The sequence below is a fragment of the Danio rerio genome, chromosome 13 (assembly GCF_052040795.2).
Source record: "Danio rerio strain M-AB ecotype USA chromosome 13, GRCz13ab, whole genome shotgun sequence".
In the NCBI taxonomy this organism is placed as follows: Eukaryota; Metazoa; Chordata; class Actinopteri; order Cypriniformes; family Danionidae; genus Danio; species Danio rerio.
In genome coordinates, this window is record NC_141033.1 from 29,495,504 (window position 1) to 29,514,620 (window position 19,117).

The window sequence follows — 19,117 nt, forward strand, 5'->3', positions numbered from 1 at the left end:
AGTGCTGAAGTGGTCTCATATGGAGCAACCCGAGCGGCGTGACGGCGGCTGCGGATGCCATATGCCCCAGGAGCCTCTGAAAGAACTTCAGTGGGACCACTAGTTTGCTGTCGAGCTCCCTCAGACAGTTCAGCAACAGGCGAGCGCGTTCCTCGGAGAGGTGCGCTACCATGGTGATCGAGTCCAGCTCCATCCCGAGAAAAGAAATCCTCTGCACGGGGGCGAGTTTGCTCTTTTCTCGGTTGACCTGAAGCCCCAGTAGGCGGAGATGCCGAAGCACCTCGTCCCTGTGCATAATCAATTGCTCCCGCGAGTGGGCTAAAATCAGCCAGTCGTCGAGATAACTGAGTATGCGAATGCCCGCGAGCCGAAGGGGCGCTAGGGCACCCTCCGCGAGTTTGGTGAAGACCCGCGGAGACAGAGAGAGCCCGAAGGGGAGGACCTTGTACTGCCACGCTCGACCCTCGAACGCAAACCGCAGAAATTGGCGGTGGCGTGGAAGAATGGAGACATGGAAATACGCGTCCTTCAGGTCTACGGCTGCAAACCAATCCCGAGGACGAACGCATTGGAGAATGCGCCTCTGCGTGAGCATTCTGAACGGCAGCTTGTGCAGACAGCGGTTCAAAACGCGCAGATCTAGGATTGGCCGTGACCCACCGCTCTTTTTGGGTACGATGAGGTATGGGCTGTAAAACCCACTCTCCATCTCGGCTGGAGGAACCGGCTCGATTGCACCCTTTGCCAGGAGGGCAGCAATCTCCTCTCGCAAGACAGGGGCGGACAGGGGGTTGACCCTGGAGAAATACACGCCCGTAAACTTGGGGGGCCGTTTCGCGAACTGAATCGCGTAACCGAGTCTGATTGTGCGTATGAGCCACCGCGAGGGGCTGGCCCGCGCTAACCAGGCAGGCAGAGCCCTCGCTAATGGAGTCATCGCTACAATCGCTGACGTACCAGCGGTGGGGCAGCGCGGAGTGGGTGTGCTGATCCGGGAAGCACGAGGGTCCCGCGGAAAAGCTGGAGGAGAGCGATTCGCTCTGGCTCCGCACCCTGACTCCGGAGAGGGGGCTGGAGGGCTGAGGGAAGGGAGACCGTCCCCCCAGCGCTCGTGAGCCACTGGCGAAGCACGTAGAGTCTGCGAGCCGGAAGGCAGCGCGTCCCGGACTGGCAGAACTCGTGCAGTCACATCCGGGGAAGGGAAAAAGTGCTCTTTTACTGATGTTTTGGTGGCACTGAAAAGTACCGTTGTTATCGGGGCCCCGCCCTCCAGCGGGGAAAGAGCAAGTTTCCTCTTCTCCGGATGGCCTGTCTCAGGGACGCTTCGCGGTCCGTTTACCGGACTTAACGGCGCCCTGGGCAGGAGGGGCTGCCTGCTTTCGAGGTGAACGCCGCGCCCGCTTGGCCGGAGGCGCAGGCGGGGGCGGGGCAGCACTCGTTGGCGGGCGCCCTCGGCGAGGAACAGCGGAGGTGGATGGCTCGGCGGGCGGAGCGGGCTTACGGCCACGCCGATAGATGACATTGCCCATCGCATCCGACTGCTCTTTCACCGCCTTGAATTCCTGGGTGAATTCACCGACGGTGTCGCCGAACAGGCCAGCCTGGGATATGGGCGAGTCAAGAAAGCGAACTTTGTCAACGTCGCGCATATCGGCCAGGTTTAGCCAGAGGTGGCGTTCCTGAACCACAAGTGTGGACATCGTCCTCCCCAGCGCACACGCGGCGGACTTAGTAGTCCGAAGAGCATAGTCGGTCGCGGTGCGCAGCTCATGTAATAAGCTTGGGTTGGACCCGCCCTCGTGCAGCTCGGCCAGCGCCTGCGCTTGGTAGCGCTGGTAGGTGGCCATCGCGTGCAAAGCAGAAGCAGCCTGGCCCGCAGCCTTATAAGCTCTGGCTCCGAGGGAGGCAGACAACCTACAGGCTTTGGACGGGAGGCGGGGCAAACCCCGCCACGTAGAGGCGCCGCGCGGACAAAGATTGACCGCGATAGCGCGCTCCACTGACGGGATCGCCTCATACCCCCTGGCAGCTCCGCCGTCAAGGGCGGTGAGGGCGGAGGCACTCGCAGCACGGGCAGAGAAAGGTGCCCTCCAGGACTGCGTGAGCCTACTGTGCACTTCCGGGAAGAAGGGGACGAGAGGCTTCGAAGGCTTCGCCTTCTGGTCCTCTACGTAGCACCCATCTAGTCGGTCCGGCCGCGGAGCTGGGGGATAAACCATCTCCAACCCCACGGCCGAAGCAGCCCGGGAAAGCACGGCTAACATGTCCGCTTCAGGATCCAATTTGACAGCGCTCACCTGCCAGGAGGGGGCGAGCGGGTCCGGATCTTCGTCGGACAGTGAAAGCCCACCCTCCGATGCCGCGGAGGACATCTGATCTCCGGTGTCAGCGAGTGTGAGAGCTACCATCTGGTTAGACGGATCACTCTCACCACCCGAAGCTTGGATGGAGCGCCGTGAGGAGCGAGAGGTCCGCGAGCCCGTGGGCGGCGGATTAGCTCCCGCTGAAACCCTCAGATCTGCCCGAGCGCCCGCTGCTTTTTTAGAACAGGAGGCAACTGGGGTGGCTCGCTCTCTTGCGAAAGTTAGCCGCGATCTTAGCTGTGCAACGGTCATGGCATCGCAATGACGACATGAACCGCCCGCGAGCACCGCATTAACATGCTGGACCCCCAAACATGCAATGCAGTGATCGTGTCCATCATCCGGAGACAGGAAACCCCCGCATCCAGAAACGCACAGTCGGAGCGCCATCCTGAAAAGGACGTGCTGCACGACTGTGTTGCTCTTTTAGGAAAGTTGCAACTATACGCACCGCTCTGGAGGACCGGACCCAAAGAACCGCAGGCAAGGGAGTAACCCAGCTCGACCGTCTGCCACCGCGAAGACCCACTCTGGACCGGGAGACACACTCGTTCGCTCTGAAGTGCTGATCAGCAAGAGGAACCCTCATCGACTCACTCAGAAAGGATCTGAAGCGAAAAGGATGGCGTCTGCTGGCTTCAGGTGTGCTTATATGCTGAGATGATTGCAGATGTCGCACACCTGCGCAAGCTTACGCTGCCAATTAATTTCATTCATTGGCCCGTTCAATACTCTCCAGATAAGCGGCTTCTGATCCGAATCCTCCCATTCATGGCACTGAAGTTCCCCAACCGAAGGGGAACCACTGTTTTACCTCATTTGGCACTAGCTCTGTGCTAGTTTTTTGTGGATAAAAAGTATGTAGATTTTATTTTGTGTGCTAAAGTATTTTTTTTTAATCCCTGTCCCTTTACCAATAACAACATGCTTGTCTGAAGAAGCAACATTAATAATGTAGTTCTAATGATTTAATGATACCATTAAAGGGAATCTGATTTGAGAGCATGGCAAACAGATGCAACCAGGGGTTTTGTGAAGCTGATGGACAGGAAACCAACGCCTGAAATCTCTTAGAATCCCACACTTAAACCACGCTGAGAGTCTCAATCCCATCCAAAAGTCTCTTTCATACTTGTATAAAAAGATTATGACTTTACTGTCAAGATGTGCTGCAGTCTCACTGTCTTGCCAGTTGATCAAGAGCCAGAATGATGAGCAATATCTCCGAGATATTCTGAAGCAGTCTTGACTTCAAACTTAAAGTAAGCTTTTATATGTTTTTTGTGCCTGCTGTAGCTCAGCACCAATGTAAAATAAGTCCATTAAACTTCCTGAAAAAAGCAGCAAGCTTTTATTGTTTTCTTAATCATGTAAAGGAGCTCAGGGATCAACACATTTACATTTGTGTGCATTTCATTTTGTCAGCAGCTTTTCAATTTCTTGTAACTTACTCGTAGAAAAGAGAGGCACTTTACTATATTGGTTTTTGTATCACTTTTTGGATTGCTGAATAGTCTAATTCGACACAATACAACAAAATTACAATTTTATATGCTAACAATGACCTATTACATAACATACTTTGTATATGATTTGAAATGTGGGTTCATATAATATTACTGTCATAATCAGGCATATTCATGCAAATAAAGTAAACTATAGGATTGCAATGATTTTTCTCATACAGATGTTACTACTTCAATGTGTTCCTTGTACCGCCATTCATGCCGCGGCGACGGCGGTGCTTGATGCGCCAGCAGCATTTGACCGCTGGGTGGCACTTTAACCACAGATATTCAGCTTTGCCTTTTCACAATGCTAAACAGACTGTTCTGTAGGCGTAGCTTACTGTATGTGATGTGATGTGTTCAATTAAAATATAATTTTAATTTAGTTTTTCTGGTAATAGACATGCTCTTACACTATACTATGCTGTAGAAAAGATACATGGTGAGAAGTCAAAAAGCTAATATAAGAATTAAGTTATTAGCCTTCAGTGCCCGATTAAATTGCGTTGGGGTGAAAATAATGTTTTGATTTCTTTGACTATCATGGCAATGTTATAATCTCAAATCTTAAACGTGCGCATATGAAAAACAGCAAAATAATATAGATTATCCTGCCGATAGAGCACATCACCTCACAGTTGTGAACTTGCGATCACCTCAACTTACATTTAATTTTTTTTTTACCTGGTTTATTGTAAACTTTTTAAGTGCAAAGAGGATTCGTTTTGGAAAATAGAATTGAAGAAATGAAAGACAACTAAAATGAAAGCACAAACATTCAGTACAAATAATTAGTCTTAAATAAATAAATAAATAAATAAATAAATAAATAAAGCAGTCTTTTAGTCTAAATATAGAGAGATGTAGTGTTTGCTATTTTGATAGAACTAAGACTAGACATGTTCATTTATATTTTTAATTTACGTTTTTATTTACATTTTCGTTGTTGATTATATTTACGATCTCATTTTATGTTTCAATTATAGTACATAATAATAAACGAATAATGAAAATAAATGAATAATGAAAATATTACATAAATTAAGTCTGGCAGGTTTATTTTTAATAATTTAGTTTCAGTTCCGTTTTTTTGTTTCAAAACGTCAATGTTCTGCTTTAAAGTATAACTGTTGTTTTGTTTTGTTTTTTTACTTAATGGCTCAGTATGTTTTGTATTTTATTTTCATATTCAGTCACCTTGCATATGGGTGTGAAATATAATGCCGCATAACCGCGGAAAAAGAAGAAAAGGCTGTCAGTTAAAGCTAATTAATCAAAATAAGCTATATTAAAATACAGCATTTATGTTAATACAGGCAGAGTGTGAACAAACGGCTAAGATATGTGCTTGCCTTGTCCCGCAAGTTTATTTTTAATAATTTAGTTTCAGTACTATTAATTTTTTTCTCAAAACGTCAATAGCACCTTCAATAATCTAAACATTAAAGATGGACCGCAAGATGTGTTGAGTGGCTATATGTGAAGAACAATGGCAAAGCTAAGTGTGATTATTGTAATAAACTAATAAGTTATAAAGCAGAGTCCCGACCAACAGGACTGACTAAGCATATGCGGTTGGCTCATTCTTCACGAATATAGAATTAAAATTATGGCGCGTTAGGTTCATTGTGCATCCTGCAGGTGCAACCAACAAGGGTTGTGAATTTGAGTTTAACTTTTTGAGCGTTATAAGCAGCTCGTTGTTAGTTTTTATTTAAATATATCGAGCCGAAACTAAGCAGCGCATTCTCTCCGCCTCCTCGTTTATAACCAGCGGGACACGCCACTGAAGCAGTGGAGGACACTCCGTCGTTCATAATCTTAGCTGATGTGTCGGAGTCGAAAGAATATATCAAAGAGGAATGTTCTTTTGACAGTCCCGATATGTTCAATCTTTTTTTCCCTGTCATTTCTCTTCAGCAAATTATATTTTTAAAGCTGCTTGATTCTTTTAAAACCGAAAGCAGAGCCCGTCAATTGGTGTTTTTTCATAAGATACTCCTCTATCAAGGTTTTATTTTATGAGTATTCTTTAATGTGCTTTTTAATAGTTTTATTTTATTCAAAGCAGCACCTAAAAGCGAATTTATCCTCAAAACGTGGCATGAGAGCGATGCATGTCATGTGTCGCATATTGCCTTTTTTTCTGATCTTTTTGCATAAAGGTTTTAATCAAAAGACAGGTAATTTAATTACTTTCGATGTGCTAAAATATTTGTTAAATAAATGTTATTTCAAAAAAAGCATATGCAATGTGCTCTGACAGGTAAAATCCGATTCTTTCTCTCTTTCAAGTTCAAAGCAAATTTGAATGCCAAAGGATTTTAGATATGCATATACAAGACTATGTAGTATATTAACATCAACAAATTAATAAAATAAGTAGCAAATGAGAAATAAATGACAGACAAGTTGAACAGACATTATCTCTAATTATCAGAATTGCAAGATTAAAACAGCTGAATATAGGCCTAAATAATCTAGAAAGCAACTACTGCGCGCTGATATTTCTTCTTCTTTTTTTCGGAATAACGAACAATTTCAACCGCGGGGAGATACCGACAGCTTGATTTGCAGTATTTTCTAACATGTTAGAAGCGGGCAGCGGACATCAGCTAGCCGTAAAGACGGGCCCGCACAAAAAAAAAACATGGCTGCCGGTGGAGAAGCGGCTGTGCCCTCAGCAGCTGATTGAGACGGAGCTGCATATCCCGAGTGCACTAAATACTCCGAGATCCGGGAGAAATTCTACCCGATAATCCAACACATACAAAACAACTTTGAGTCCCTGTCGAACAGAACCCATCTTACTGGGGGAGTGTGTGTGCTGCTGTGTGTTCACCCAACAATACCCGCTCCTGTCTCCAACACACAAATACTGGAACTCTTTATGTGGACTTACTTTTGATAATAGGCTACTATTATTACCTTTATCCTGTTTAATGTTATCAAAAATCTATTTTTATTTTTATTATTATATTTTTATTTTTTATTCTATTTTTATTTTTATTAATCATTTTTTTATTAGCCTATATGTTATTTTCATATTTGTTTGCACTACTGCCCTTTTTGCACTGTCTTGTTTGTGAGACGCGCACTGCTTTGGCAAAACGAATGTACAGTTACTTGTCATGCCAATAAAGCACCTCAAATGTGAAAATAGCCTAGGCAACAAATAACAAATAGTAGTGTAATAATAACAAAAAATGCCCTTTTCATTTTCATACAATAGGCCTATGTGTGGGTTTTGACAATATGTGTTTAATTAAGCTATAAAGATCAGATGAAATGCATAGTGAAATATGAAATAAATGTCTCTTTTGCTGAAAATTTAATTAATCTATATATTTATTATTTTAAAAATCAACTCATTTTTGCCCAGAGAAAGAGGCGCGCGGCACTAGCGGACATGGGGTGCTTTTCCAAAAAAAGACGTACAGTAACTTGCAGCTGAACTATGCACAGTTTGGGGAAAAAAAGGATATAGTGATGCATGTCCCCCAAAACCCCTAGTTTCTCTGTCGCAGATCCATCATTTAAATCTGGGCTGCGTTTCCCAAAAGCATCGTAAGCCTAAGAAGTTCGTAGAAATGATCGTACGACTGATCTTAATATTACGGTCTGTTTCCCAAAAGCATCGTAACTTAAGTAGCACTTGAAAATCTTAGTGGATCTACGAGTGCTCTGGAGTAATCGTAAAGCCTTAAGTGCATCGTAAGGAGACAGAGTTATGAGGGCACCTGCTGGACAACCGGCAAATTGCACCTACAATTTACTTCTCTTCAAAGTCATTATTCATTTTATTTGTACGTATATCTCTATTCATTTATATTTTCTACACATTACACAATTCAATATACAAATAATAATGAATAAAGAAAAAAATAAAAATTACATAATAAATGTTAGAATGAAAAAAAAATTACACTGTTGTATATGGACATTTCGAGGGTAGTAGGCTATATTTTTGTCCTATTAGCAAATGCACATCAGGTGGGGATAATTAGGCTAAACTTTTCAAAAATAAATGTAAGAGCTTATTTATTTATTTATTTATTTACTTATTTATTTATTTTGATGTGAGATAAGCAATTTTTGATAAAGAAATTGATAAATAATTCTACTTAATTAAGGTTTCATATAAATATCGAAAATGATGCTGATGTCATTTCCGGCAAGGACTGTTAGAATTAGTTTTATGCGAGATTGGAGCAAGACAGTGTTTTTACAGTACGACATTTCCAGTTAATTTATGTTTTTAAACTGGCTCAAAAATATTTTTTTTTATGTTATTCGAGTTGAATATACATTCACACAAGTAGAAGAAGAATTATATGGATTGCTATAACATGTGCAACAATAACGAGCCATTCTATAGCGTGACATTTCAGCACTTAACAAACGGATAGCGACTCCTAAGTTGCACTTAAAGCTGGGCTACGTGCAATTGTGTTAAGTGCATTTTTGGGAAACGCACGTGAAACAATAACGAACGTTCGCAAAATGACTCGTAGAAAACGCTCTTAAGTGCTAAGATCAATCGTTATCGGGAAACGCAGCCCAGGTTAGTTATAAGTAAAACGCACATAATGATAAAGCACACCATCATCACGAGGGCAATTAAATAGACAACCTAAACATATTTTTAATTGTTTATTTATGTAATGTGAGTTTTTATAACTTTGTTCTTTAAATTATTTATAACTTAGGCTATTCTATCGAGATGACACCATAAAAGGCCTTCAATGCATTGATATAGGTAATAGGGATACAATGAAAAGCCGATTTTCACTATTGACCCTGTTTTTATTCATTGACGGCTTCCCAACGCCGCTTTTCTGTTGCGCGAAAAAAAGCTGCTGCAAATAAGCAAATTTATGACAAAACAATTTTAATAGTTTCATAGTAGTAGCTGGTGTGCTTCATCTGCGTGATTCTGATTTGACATTCTTCCGCTAAACCTGCACTGTGTTGATGTGTAAATGGACTATGTGTTGATGTGTTAATGGGCTATGATCTTTGCTATTGAGTTCTCTTTGCAACTTTCAATTTCGAGGTGGGGGAAGTGGGAAGAGGCAATTCAAATGTACCATCTCTAAAAAAAAGGCCGCTTACGCGGCATTTGTGTTTATTATTACCTTATTTTTATTTTATTATTATTAATTTATTCATTCATTCTTCATTCATTTTCTTTTCGGTTTAGTCCCTTTATTAGTCTGTGATCGCCACAGCGGAATGAACCGTCAACTTATTCAGCATATGTTTTACGCAGTGGATGGCAGGAGGGCCAGCTGGGGCTTCGGGACGGAGTGAAAGGAATTTGCCCCGAGTCTGGGAAAGATGGCTTGCCGTAATTACACTATAGTTTTCCTATCGCACACATGCGCCAAACAAATAAACAAATAAATAAAAAGGAAAAGAAAACATCTAGACTTATAGGCTGAGGTCTTTTTGCTTAAAATCGCCCTTATGTTTCCGTTTTAAATGTAAGGCTGTTGCATAGAATAATACAATTTTAATTTATAAGTGATTTTGCTGCGTCCCCCTTGATGTTTCAATAACGCATAATAATCTACACACCATATTAAAGACACAGCAGACATAAAGGTTGTGTGTGAGAGACCGAGCAAAAGAGCGCTCTCTTCACAGCTCTGTGGATGCTGCTAGCGGCTTCTTTCTTTTTGTTATTTATTTTGCAGATAATACACCATATGAATACAACAGAAAGACATAACACTTTACAAATTACCTTTTGTAGACTCAAAACAAGTGTCATATCTTGATAAGCCTAAGCCACATTGAAATATAATTTAAAGAATTACATTATCGGATATAATAAAATCGCATTAAATAAATAAACCAATATAAAACAAGCAAAAGCAAGCTATAACAGTTTAGGTAGGCCTATACATAAATAAAACCGTTAAAGCCAAATCAAACTTTTATTTTACAAGATATTTTCTTTTAAAAGATTTTAGATATTTTCTAAAAACAACAAACACCAGAGAAGGTTAAGAATATTATTTATAAAGTATTTGGATATGATGATAATAATCAAATCGTGCAAACAGAGCATTTTTGGGAACACGTTTCAGGTCTCTCCAGAGCATTTGGGCTGAATGTTTGACTGTGTCTAAATGAGGATGTTATAAAATACATTTTCTACCGAGTTATTAACGGATGCACGATGCCAACACTCGGGGGACGTTCTGGGGGCTGGGTTTGCGTTACGCGCTGCGAGCTATAGGCCGACAGTGGAAATGCGACATGACTTCGGTCTCGATGCCCATTAACACCTGAAAGACAAGCTTTTGGTTATGAGACGGGGGAAGGGGTATGTCTCCACCTTCAAGTGTTTTCCACAAACATGGTTACACAAAATCCAAAACTCCCGAGGACGGATGGCGTAACCGTAGCAAAACCTATGCGTTTTAAAACCAAACCGCAAATGGGGCCTTATGAAAATGAATGTTTCTATGCACAGCAACTTCTGGACTGAACTATACTTGTTATTTAAAATATCTCTATTACGCTCTAGCATTCGCCAAAACGAATTTGTACATACAAACACCGAGCATAGCCTAGCTGAATAGGGTGTTGCCTGCTGAGCCATGACAGCAGCAGACAATTCCGCACGACCATAAAGCCTTCACCCGACAGTTATTTTCTAATATTCACAACGCGAGCCACAACAATAGACATGCCATGCCCATCATCCTTACAGACAACTTCGCTTTAAACTGTATTAAGGTCCCATTTACACTGCACAGCAGTTTTATATAAAACGTTAATGATACATATAACAGGCTACATTTTGATGGTGAAATAACCTTTTAAACGATGGCTTTTTATTTCAGTATTCAAACATTAAATAACGAATGCATCAAGTGAAATAACGAATATGCAAAAACACATGTATATAAATATAAAGGACTATTATAATTAGCAAAATGCTGCTCTATAGACAAATACTGCTTGACATTTTAGAAAATGTTTTGCGTATACCCAGTACCGAGAACAAACAAACAAAAGCACATGGCTTGTTAATCAATTTAATCAAGCTCTAGCCATGAATAAAATAATAGACTATTTTATTATTTTAATATTTTAGACGACGGGTTAGTAATTATATTATAAATGGTTATGTTCAGATCAATGAAATAATAACTTTAATAATTCTGCTTTGCATTTTTCTATGCATTACTAACATCACTAAACCATACATTTGTTTTATAAGTTAACCAAATATTTGCAGAGATTCAGCGGTTTTTTTTTTCTGACGCGTCAAATTCAAATACAAAACATACTGAGCCATTAAGTAAAAAAACAAAACAAAACAACAGTTATAGCTACTTTAAAGGAGAACATTGACGTTTTGAAAAAAAAAACTGAACTGAAACTAAAGTATTAAAAAAACAAACCTGCTAGACTTAATTTATGTCCTGCGGCAAAAATATTTTTATTATAATCTGCTTAAAATAGGTCAAATTATTTTATTTTTTTCTGCTTTTGATGAAGCTGCATTCAACTTAAGCTCAATGTCGGCAATGTCTTTAAATAAATAATATATCTAGGCCTATTTTCATTATTCATTAATTTTCATTATTCGTTTATTATTATCTATAATTGTTGAGACATAAAATGAGATAGTAAACTATAATCAACAACGAAAATTTAAGTAAAAACAGAAATAAAAACATAAATGAAAATGTCTTGTCTTAGTCCTGTCAAAATAGCAAACAATGAACATCTCTCTATATTTAGGTTAAAAGACTGCTTTATTTATTTATTTATTTATTTATTTATTTATTTAAGACTACTTATTTGTACTGAATGTTTATGCTTTCATTTTAGTTGCAAAAAGATCAGAAATTGATCTCGCACGCGCAGGGAAAAAAGGCAATTATGCCACACATGACTTGCATCGCTCTCATGCCAAGTTTTGAGGATAAATTCGCATTTAGATGCTGCTTGAAATAAAATAAAACTATCAAAAAGCACATTAAAAACTTTAATAAAAAAATTAAAACATTCATAAAGGAGTATCTTATGGAAAAACACTATGGGCCCTGCTTTCGGTTTTAAAAGAATCAAGCAGCTTTAAAAAATATCTAATTTGCTGAAGAGAAATGACACGAAAAAAAAAATAAAATAAAAAGATTAAACATATCGGGACTGTTAAAAGAAAATTCCTCTTTGATATATTCTTTCGACTCCGATACATCAGCTAAGATTATGAATGACGGAGTGTCTCTCCTGCTTCAGCAGCGTGTCCCGCTGGTTAAACGATGAGGCGGAGAGAATGCGCTGCTTAGTGAACCTAACGCGCCATTATTTTAATTCTATATTCGTGAAGAATGAGCCAACCGCATATGCTTAGTCCTGTTGGTCGGGACTCTGCTTTATAACTTAGTTTATTACAATAATCACACTTAGCTTTGCCATCGTTCTTCACATGTTGCCACTCGGCACATCTTGCGCTCCATCTTTAAACAAATGTTTACATTATTGAGGTGCTCTCCGGCGGCGAAGTTTCTGGCAGAGTAGCGAGTGAAAAAATGTGCTTGCAGAAATTGGAATCAAAATTTAAATTATATATAACAAGCATCGTATTCTTTCTAATCCTCGCCCAGTTTTAATACAAGTTGTTTTTATATTTGTGGCTGTGAAGTTTATTAAGAATATATATATATAGCCTACTTTATTTTTTTATACTTTAAGTGATCTGCTTGAGGTAGGTCACGTTTATCAATGGTAAGTTTTAGCCTAAGTTTACATCAATAACATAATGTGTATTGTCCTTTACCATACAAAAAAAAAAAAAACAAGAAAAAAAAAACATTATTATACATAGTTGCCTGTAGCCTAAAGGCCGCAAATGCATTAAAAGGCAAGCGCATATCTTAGCCTTGAGTTTGTTCACACTCTGCCTGTATTAACATAAATGTTGTATTTTAATATAGCTTATTTTGATGAATTAGCTCTAACCTTCGACAGTTTTTTCTTCTTTTTCCGCGGTTATGCGGCATTATATTTCACACACATTTGCAAGGTGACTGAATATGAAGTTAAAATACAAAACATACTGAGCCATAAGTAAAAAAAAAAACAAAAAAACAAAACAACAGTTATAGCTACTTTAAAGGAGAACATTGACGTTTTGAAAAAAAAATGAACAGAACTGAAACTAAATTATTAAAAATAAACCTGCAAGACTTAATTTATGTCCTGCGGCAAAAATAATTTTATTATACTTTTAGTGATCTGCTTAAGGTAGGTCAATTTATTTTTCTCAGTGTTTCACGTACTGTACGGCAATGTCTTTAAATAAATAATTTATTTAGGCCTATTTTCATTATTCATTTATTTTCATTATTCGTTTATTATTCGTTTATGTACAATTGTTGAGACATAAATAAGATAGTAAAATATAATCAACAACGAAAATGGAAATAAAAACAGAAATAAAACATAAATGAAAATGTCTTGTCTTAGTCCTATCAAAATAGCAAACACTGAACATCTTTCTATATTTAGGCTGCTTTATTTATTTATTTATTTATTTATTTATTTATTTATTTATTTATTTATTTATTTATTTATTTATTTATTTATTTATTTAAGACTACTTATTTGTACTAAATGTTTGTGCTTTCATTTTAGTTGTCTTTTACTTCTTCAATTCTATTTTCCAAAACGAATCCTCTTTGCACTTAAAAAGTTTACAATAAAGCGTGTTAACAAATTTTAAATGATTAATGAAGGAATTATAATGCTTTGACTTATTGTTTAATATCATTTACAAGCACAGTAGCTGTATGATCTATTTCTGTCCGTTCGCATCCCGTCCCTTTGCGCCCCCTGGCGGCTCATTCACAAACTGCGGTCATACACTAAAAACAGAGCGGCACCTATTTCAAACGGCGGCGGTACCAGCCGCGGCGTTAATAGCCACTTTGAACTCTCACCTACTGTAGCTAGATACTTCAGCAAGATTTAAAGTTTCTTGTCTGTTTGATAATATTTCTTGATGATTATTAAAACTGTAGTTGCCCTATTTTTTTCTTATTTGCCACATAGTTTATCCACATAATGGTAAATAGAATGTATGAAGAGGCCGTGGATGTGAAGGTTTGTCTTAGATAGAACAAAAGTGACAGTTCGCACGTGTCGCCATGGACACGAGTCTCTGAGGAGCTGTGACTGTGTCCTCTTGTACAAGTCCCTCTCCCATTCACACTCGCTCTGCATCTACCCATAATGCCTAGTGACAGCTAACTCATGACACACACACATGTACATGCATGCTCTGCGTGTACCTATATGTGCCTTGTAATATTTGATTTACACAGTGATATTCAAGAGAGCAGTTAGTGTTTCTACAGGTCTTATAACATTGTAAGTCACCCTTCCACAATCCAAGCCCTTAAAAATAATCAGAAAAGGAACTTCATAAAGCCATGGCATTAAATGTTGCATGCACTGCAATAAATTGATATATTCAAGAGTAACTTTGTTTTCTAATATAAATCTAAACACATTTAAAGGATCGTATACCCCTTAATTTAAGATGTTTGTGTTTGAAATGCAAGATTAAAAAAAAGCCTTGTTTCCTAAAAAAAAATTAATAAGCCTATATTTAAAAAGGTTCCCCCATCACTGGGGAACTACAAATTTGCCACCATATGAACTACAACTCCCTTCAGGCATCACACACACACCTGTTCTGGTTCACCTTTGATTACACACACAGCTTGGAGCTGCTCAAGGACTGATCACTCAGAGCATATAGACTGCTCATTGCTGAGTCTTGAAATCCTGTAGCACAAAGCGTTTTCTTTTCCTACCAGTCTAGTTTTGACCCTTTGCCTTGTTTTATTGTTTTGATTCCTTGACGACTGACCATTTGCCTATATGTGACCACTATTCTGAATTTCTCTGTATGCATCAGTTTTTCAACCTATGAAAAATGCCAGTAAAACAGCTTATATGTCATGTTACATTTGCTATCCGTGCTTTTATATAATATCTTTTAAAAAAATCTTAATCTTGATTTTCAGGAAACCTGCTGAAATCCTATAAGATACATGTATACAAATACAAATACATGTGGTGCAAGAGTGTTCATTGATGTTTAGATATTTAATTATACTTTATTGAACTTTATAAGTTCTATTAAATCTGCACAGGGGCTTCATTAAAGCCAAAAAAACAACTTTCTTTTGCCTTATTCTGAAAGAACTCCCTCTGGCAGAGCTCTCTTTTAGCCATAAGCAGAATACAAGCGCAGAACTGCAGTATTTCTCCAGCTCAGCATTTCATAATATTTATTTGTCTTTGAACAGCGCTGCATTTTTAGGTCTTCATTTTCCATCAGCTCAGTCTAAGACTAAGGGAGCCAGAGCCTCATCCTCTATATGACACATTATTATATTGATTAGTATAAATATGAAGATGCAGTTTTTAATGAAATTGTGTGTGCTGGAGTGTGTGTGTGTGTGTGTGTATTTTGTCAGAGAAATAGAGAGCAGAAGTGTATTTATATGGGCCTCTGGTTCCTCTCGGTCTGGTGTTTGTGTTGATGGATTGGGTGTTTTTGGTCAGGTAGGCATTCGGGCTGCTCTCAGCAGGATCACAATGTGTGCTGCATTGCAGTGAAAAGCAAAGAGCAGACATTAGGACTCAGTGTTTGTGCGTGTGTGAGAGTGTGTCATGATCCCTTGACAATAATACATCTTAATCAGAGCACACAGAGCTGCTCTTTGGCCCTTACCTTCTGCCTGATATACTTCCCTACTTACCATGGCGGAGCAGGACACACATAATTCTTTTTATAGTATTTACACTAGCATCCTTAAAGGGATAGTTCACGCAAAAATGAAAATGTACTCACTGTTTACTCACTCTCAAGTGGTTCAAAACCTTTAGAAGTTTTATTATTTTGTTAAACACAAACAAAGATATTTTAAAGAAAGCTGAAAACCTGTAACCATTGACTTGTATAGAAAAACAAATGTTATGGATGTCATTGATTGCAGGTTTCCAGCTTTCTTCAAGATGTCATCGTTTGTGTTGAACAGAAGAAGAAAAAATGTTTGGAACAAGTGAAGGGTGATTAAATGATGACAGAATGTTTAGTTTTGGGTGAACTCATCTATTTTGATGTACAGTACAGGTAAAGACTAACTAACAAACACATTTAAATAAGGTTTATTTACAAACAACAAACATCAACAACCATCAACAACAACAAAAAATGTTAAATACTGTACTTACCTCATCATTTTTGTTAAAGAGGCACATTAATCAAGACAAGATAATCAATATTCATAATAATCATAATTTACTCAAAAGCAAAATTTTGGAACCCGGAAGGCATTGACTTTTATAGTAATTTTGTTTCCTTTTTTGTTTTTTTAGATTATTATTTAGAGTATTATTTTTTTCCTTTTTTGTTTTGTAAAACCAGTTGACAACATTCTTCAAAATATCTTATTTTTTTGTTCAACAGGCTGAAAAAACTTCACTTACTCAAAATGTAAATGGAGAGTACTCTTTCATGTTTGGGTAAACCACCCCTTTAAAAATATACTTCAGAATATTTCTTTTTTTTTTACAGAGGTAAGTAAAACTGACTTAGAAAGACATGAGGGTAAGTGATGACAAAATATTTTCCCCCTCCAAGTTATATTTATAATATAATTAACAAATAAATTAAAATGAGAGTTATTCACAAATAACACTATCCCTTTTTAATGCACTCTAAGCTTTTTACTCATCGTAGCACACGTGCTGCTGATGATGTGACAATAAAAGTGATTTGAATATATTCGTATGTGTTTTACAGGTAAGTTAAACCGATTTAGAAATTAGTAAATGATGACAAAATCATTTTCTCCTCAAAGTTATATCCAAATCAAATTAACATGAACCTATTGTGTTCTGGTCAAATCTGACTGATTTACAAGTTAAAACTCTTAAATATTGTGTTTTACATCTGATTGCCTCGAGGCGGTATCCTTCACACTATACATTTGAACATATAACGTTATGATCATCTTTTTCATTGAATTTTGAGTGTTTTTGTCAACCTCGTTACACTTGTGGTGTTCCTAGTCAAACATGACTGTCAAAGGAAATAAATGATTATCCAGACTATATTCATCAATCAGACAGAAAACATCCCCATATACTGTACACCATCCCAACTCCCTCACTCCCTCACTCACTCACTCACTATTTATATTTTCACAGCAATTATTTTTCTATCTATTCATGTTAAACTACTGTTCACAGTTAAAGAATGTTGAATAAATATTTGGTGTTGAAAAATGTGTTTTGTGCCAATTTAGATTTAATTAAAAGCAGGTTAAAACAGACAGGTCAATTTTGACTAGGAACAATATAGTAAGGGGCGGGAGGTGAACACGACATGAGGGTTAAGAATACTTATGTTTTCCAACTGCAAACCGCATACAGCAATATGAATAAAAAGTCAAAATAAGAAGATTTTTTTTTTACATAAAGGAGACTTTATTGTTTTTTACATACATCTCTTAGAATAATATTTATAGCTTCAATAATACCAGTACGTCAAAAATAATAATCATAGTTATCATATATAAAAAACTAAGCCTTAAACTACTCTTTACTTTTTAAAAACATAAAAGTTTCATATATTAATATCTGTTCTGTTTCATAATCTTCAACAAAAATAAAGTCAAATAAAAATCACAGGTTAATCATAATGAGCTTATCAAGTAGCTTTTGCTGTTTTTAATACTGAAGGTTACATTTAGTGAGGGAACAAAGGAAAATGATGAAGTCCTTTCAAATGAAACGCAGCAATACAGGTGTATGTGGTTTGTACTTTTTAGTGTAATACCTGGTCAGAAGAGAGGCATGATGGTCTATGTAGTCCAGTGGGATGACAAGTCTCTCAGAAATGGTCCAAAAACAAAATGTAGTCAAGTCTTGCTTATTCTACTGAGATCAAGCAAGCCATAGGGCCACCCTTCCTTTGGAATCCACAGACAAACAGAGAGAAAAAAAAAATCCCATTTTATTGGTGAACCATAAAATGGGTTTGGCAATTTCACAAAGCATTAAAATGGTCAGGATATGTGAAGCTTTGCGATCATGAGAACTCGACACAATGAAAAGTCTAAAGCGTCCGACTACACAAGTCTCAATGCAGCAGCAGTTTCTATGTGCTTCTTTCACATCACGCAACACTGCATCTACTAAAAGATCAGCAATGTTATATTGAGAGACAGGGGGGACGATTTAAGACACCACCTGCTTTGACTTGACTTTAGCGACTATAGATAGTTAACTGTTTAACTACCGTACTTTACACATAGTCAACATAGTAAATAAACATAGGTCTTAATAAAAGCCAGGCAGTGATCAATATGACAATGTCAATATCATTCAAATTTTGGCTAAAATTTGAAACTTGTGAGCCACTGATGCACAGTACTGCTCTTGATCTTAAGACGGCTTAAGAAATGCCCGTGTTGTTGGGAGGCATAAGACTAGATTGGTAATAGATGTCTGGCTATGTGTGCAAACCTTTGGCACACTGCAATCATTTATTTTGTTGATCTCTGTTTTTGTCAGTTTGCTCTTTAGTAAAAAAAATATTGAAACATCCTTAAAGGTTAACTGTTTATAGGAATTGTTCTGGCAAAATTTTTAATTAGTACACCATTTGTCATCAAATTGTTCCAATTGAAGATATTTTAAAGAATACTTGTAAGCAGAGAGTTGAGAGAACTTCCATATACTATGGAAGTATTTTTATGCACATTTTTGAATATTGAGAAAAAAACGGTTAATGGAAAAGTTAAGAATAAAAAAATCAGTAGGGTAACCTTTTAAATCCAATAAGAAAAAATGTGCACAAACTACAATGGAAACACATTTACTGAATAAATTTCATGTGATTTTGTTTTGACAGATCATATGATAACAAAAAGAGCTTTTTCTGTCTGTAATGGGATGGCATTAATGGACAAACCAGCGGACTGACGACCTTAAACAACTTCTGAAATGTTGATTTGGTCATTTTAAAATGCTAAAGAGGTTCAGTATTATGAACCAAGAAGAGCCAGATCTTCATCTTCTAAGGTGCAACTAATTTTTTTACATAAGCAAAAAAAAGTCCACAGTACACTGTGAAAAGTATGTGATCAATTAGCCATATGTTTTTTGCTAATTGTCAAGTTAATCATGATCTAACTT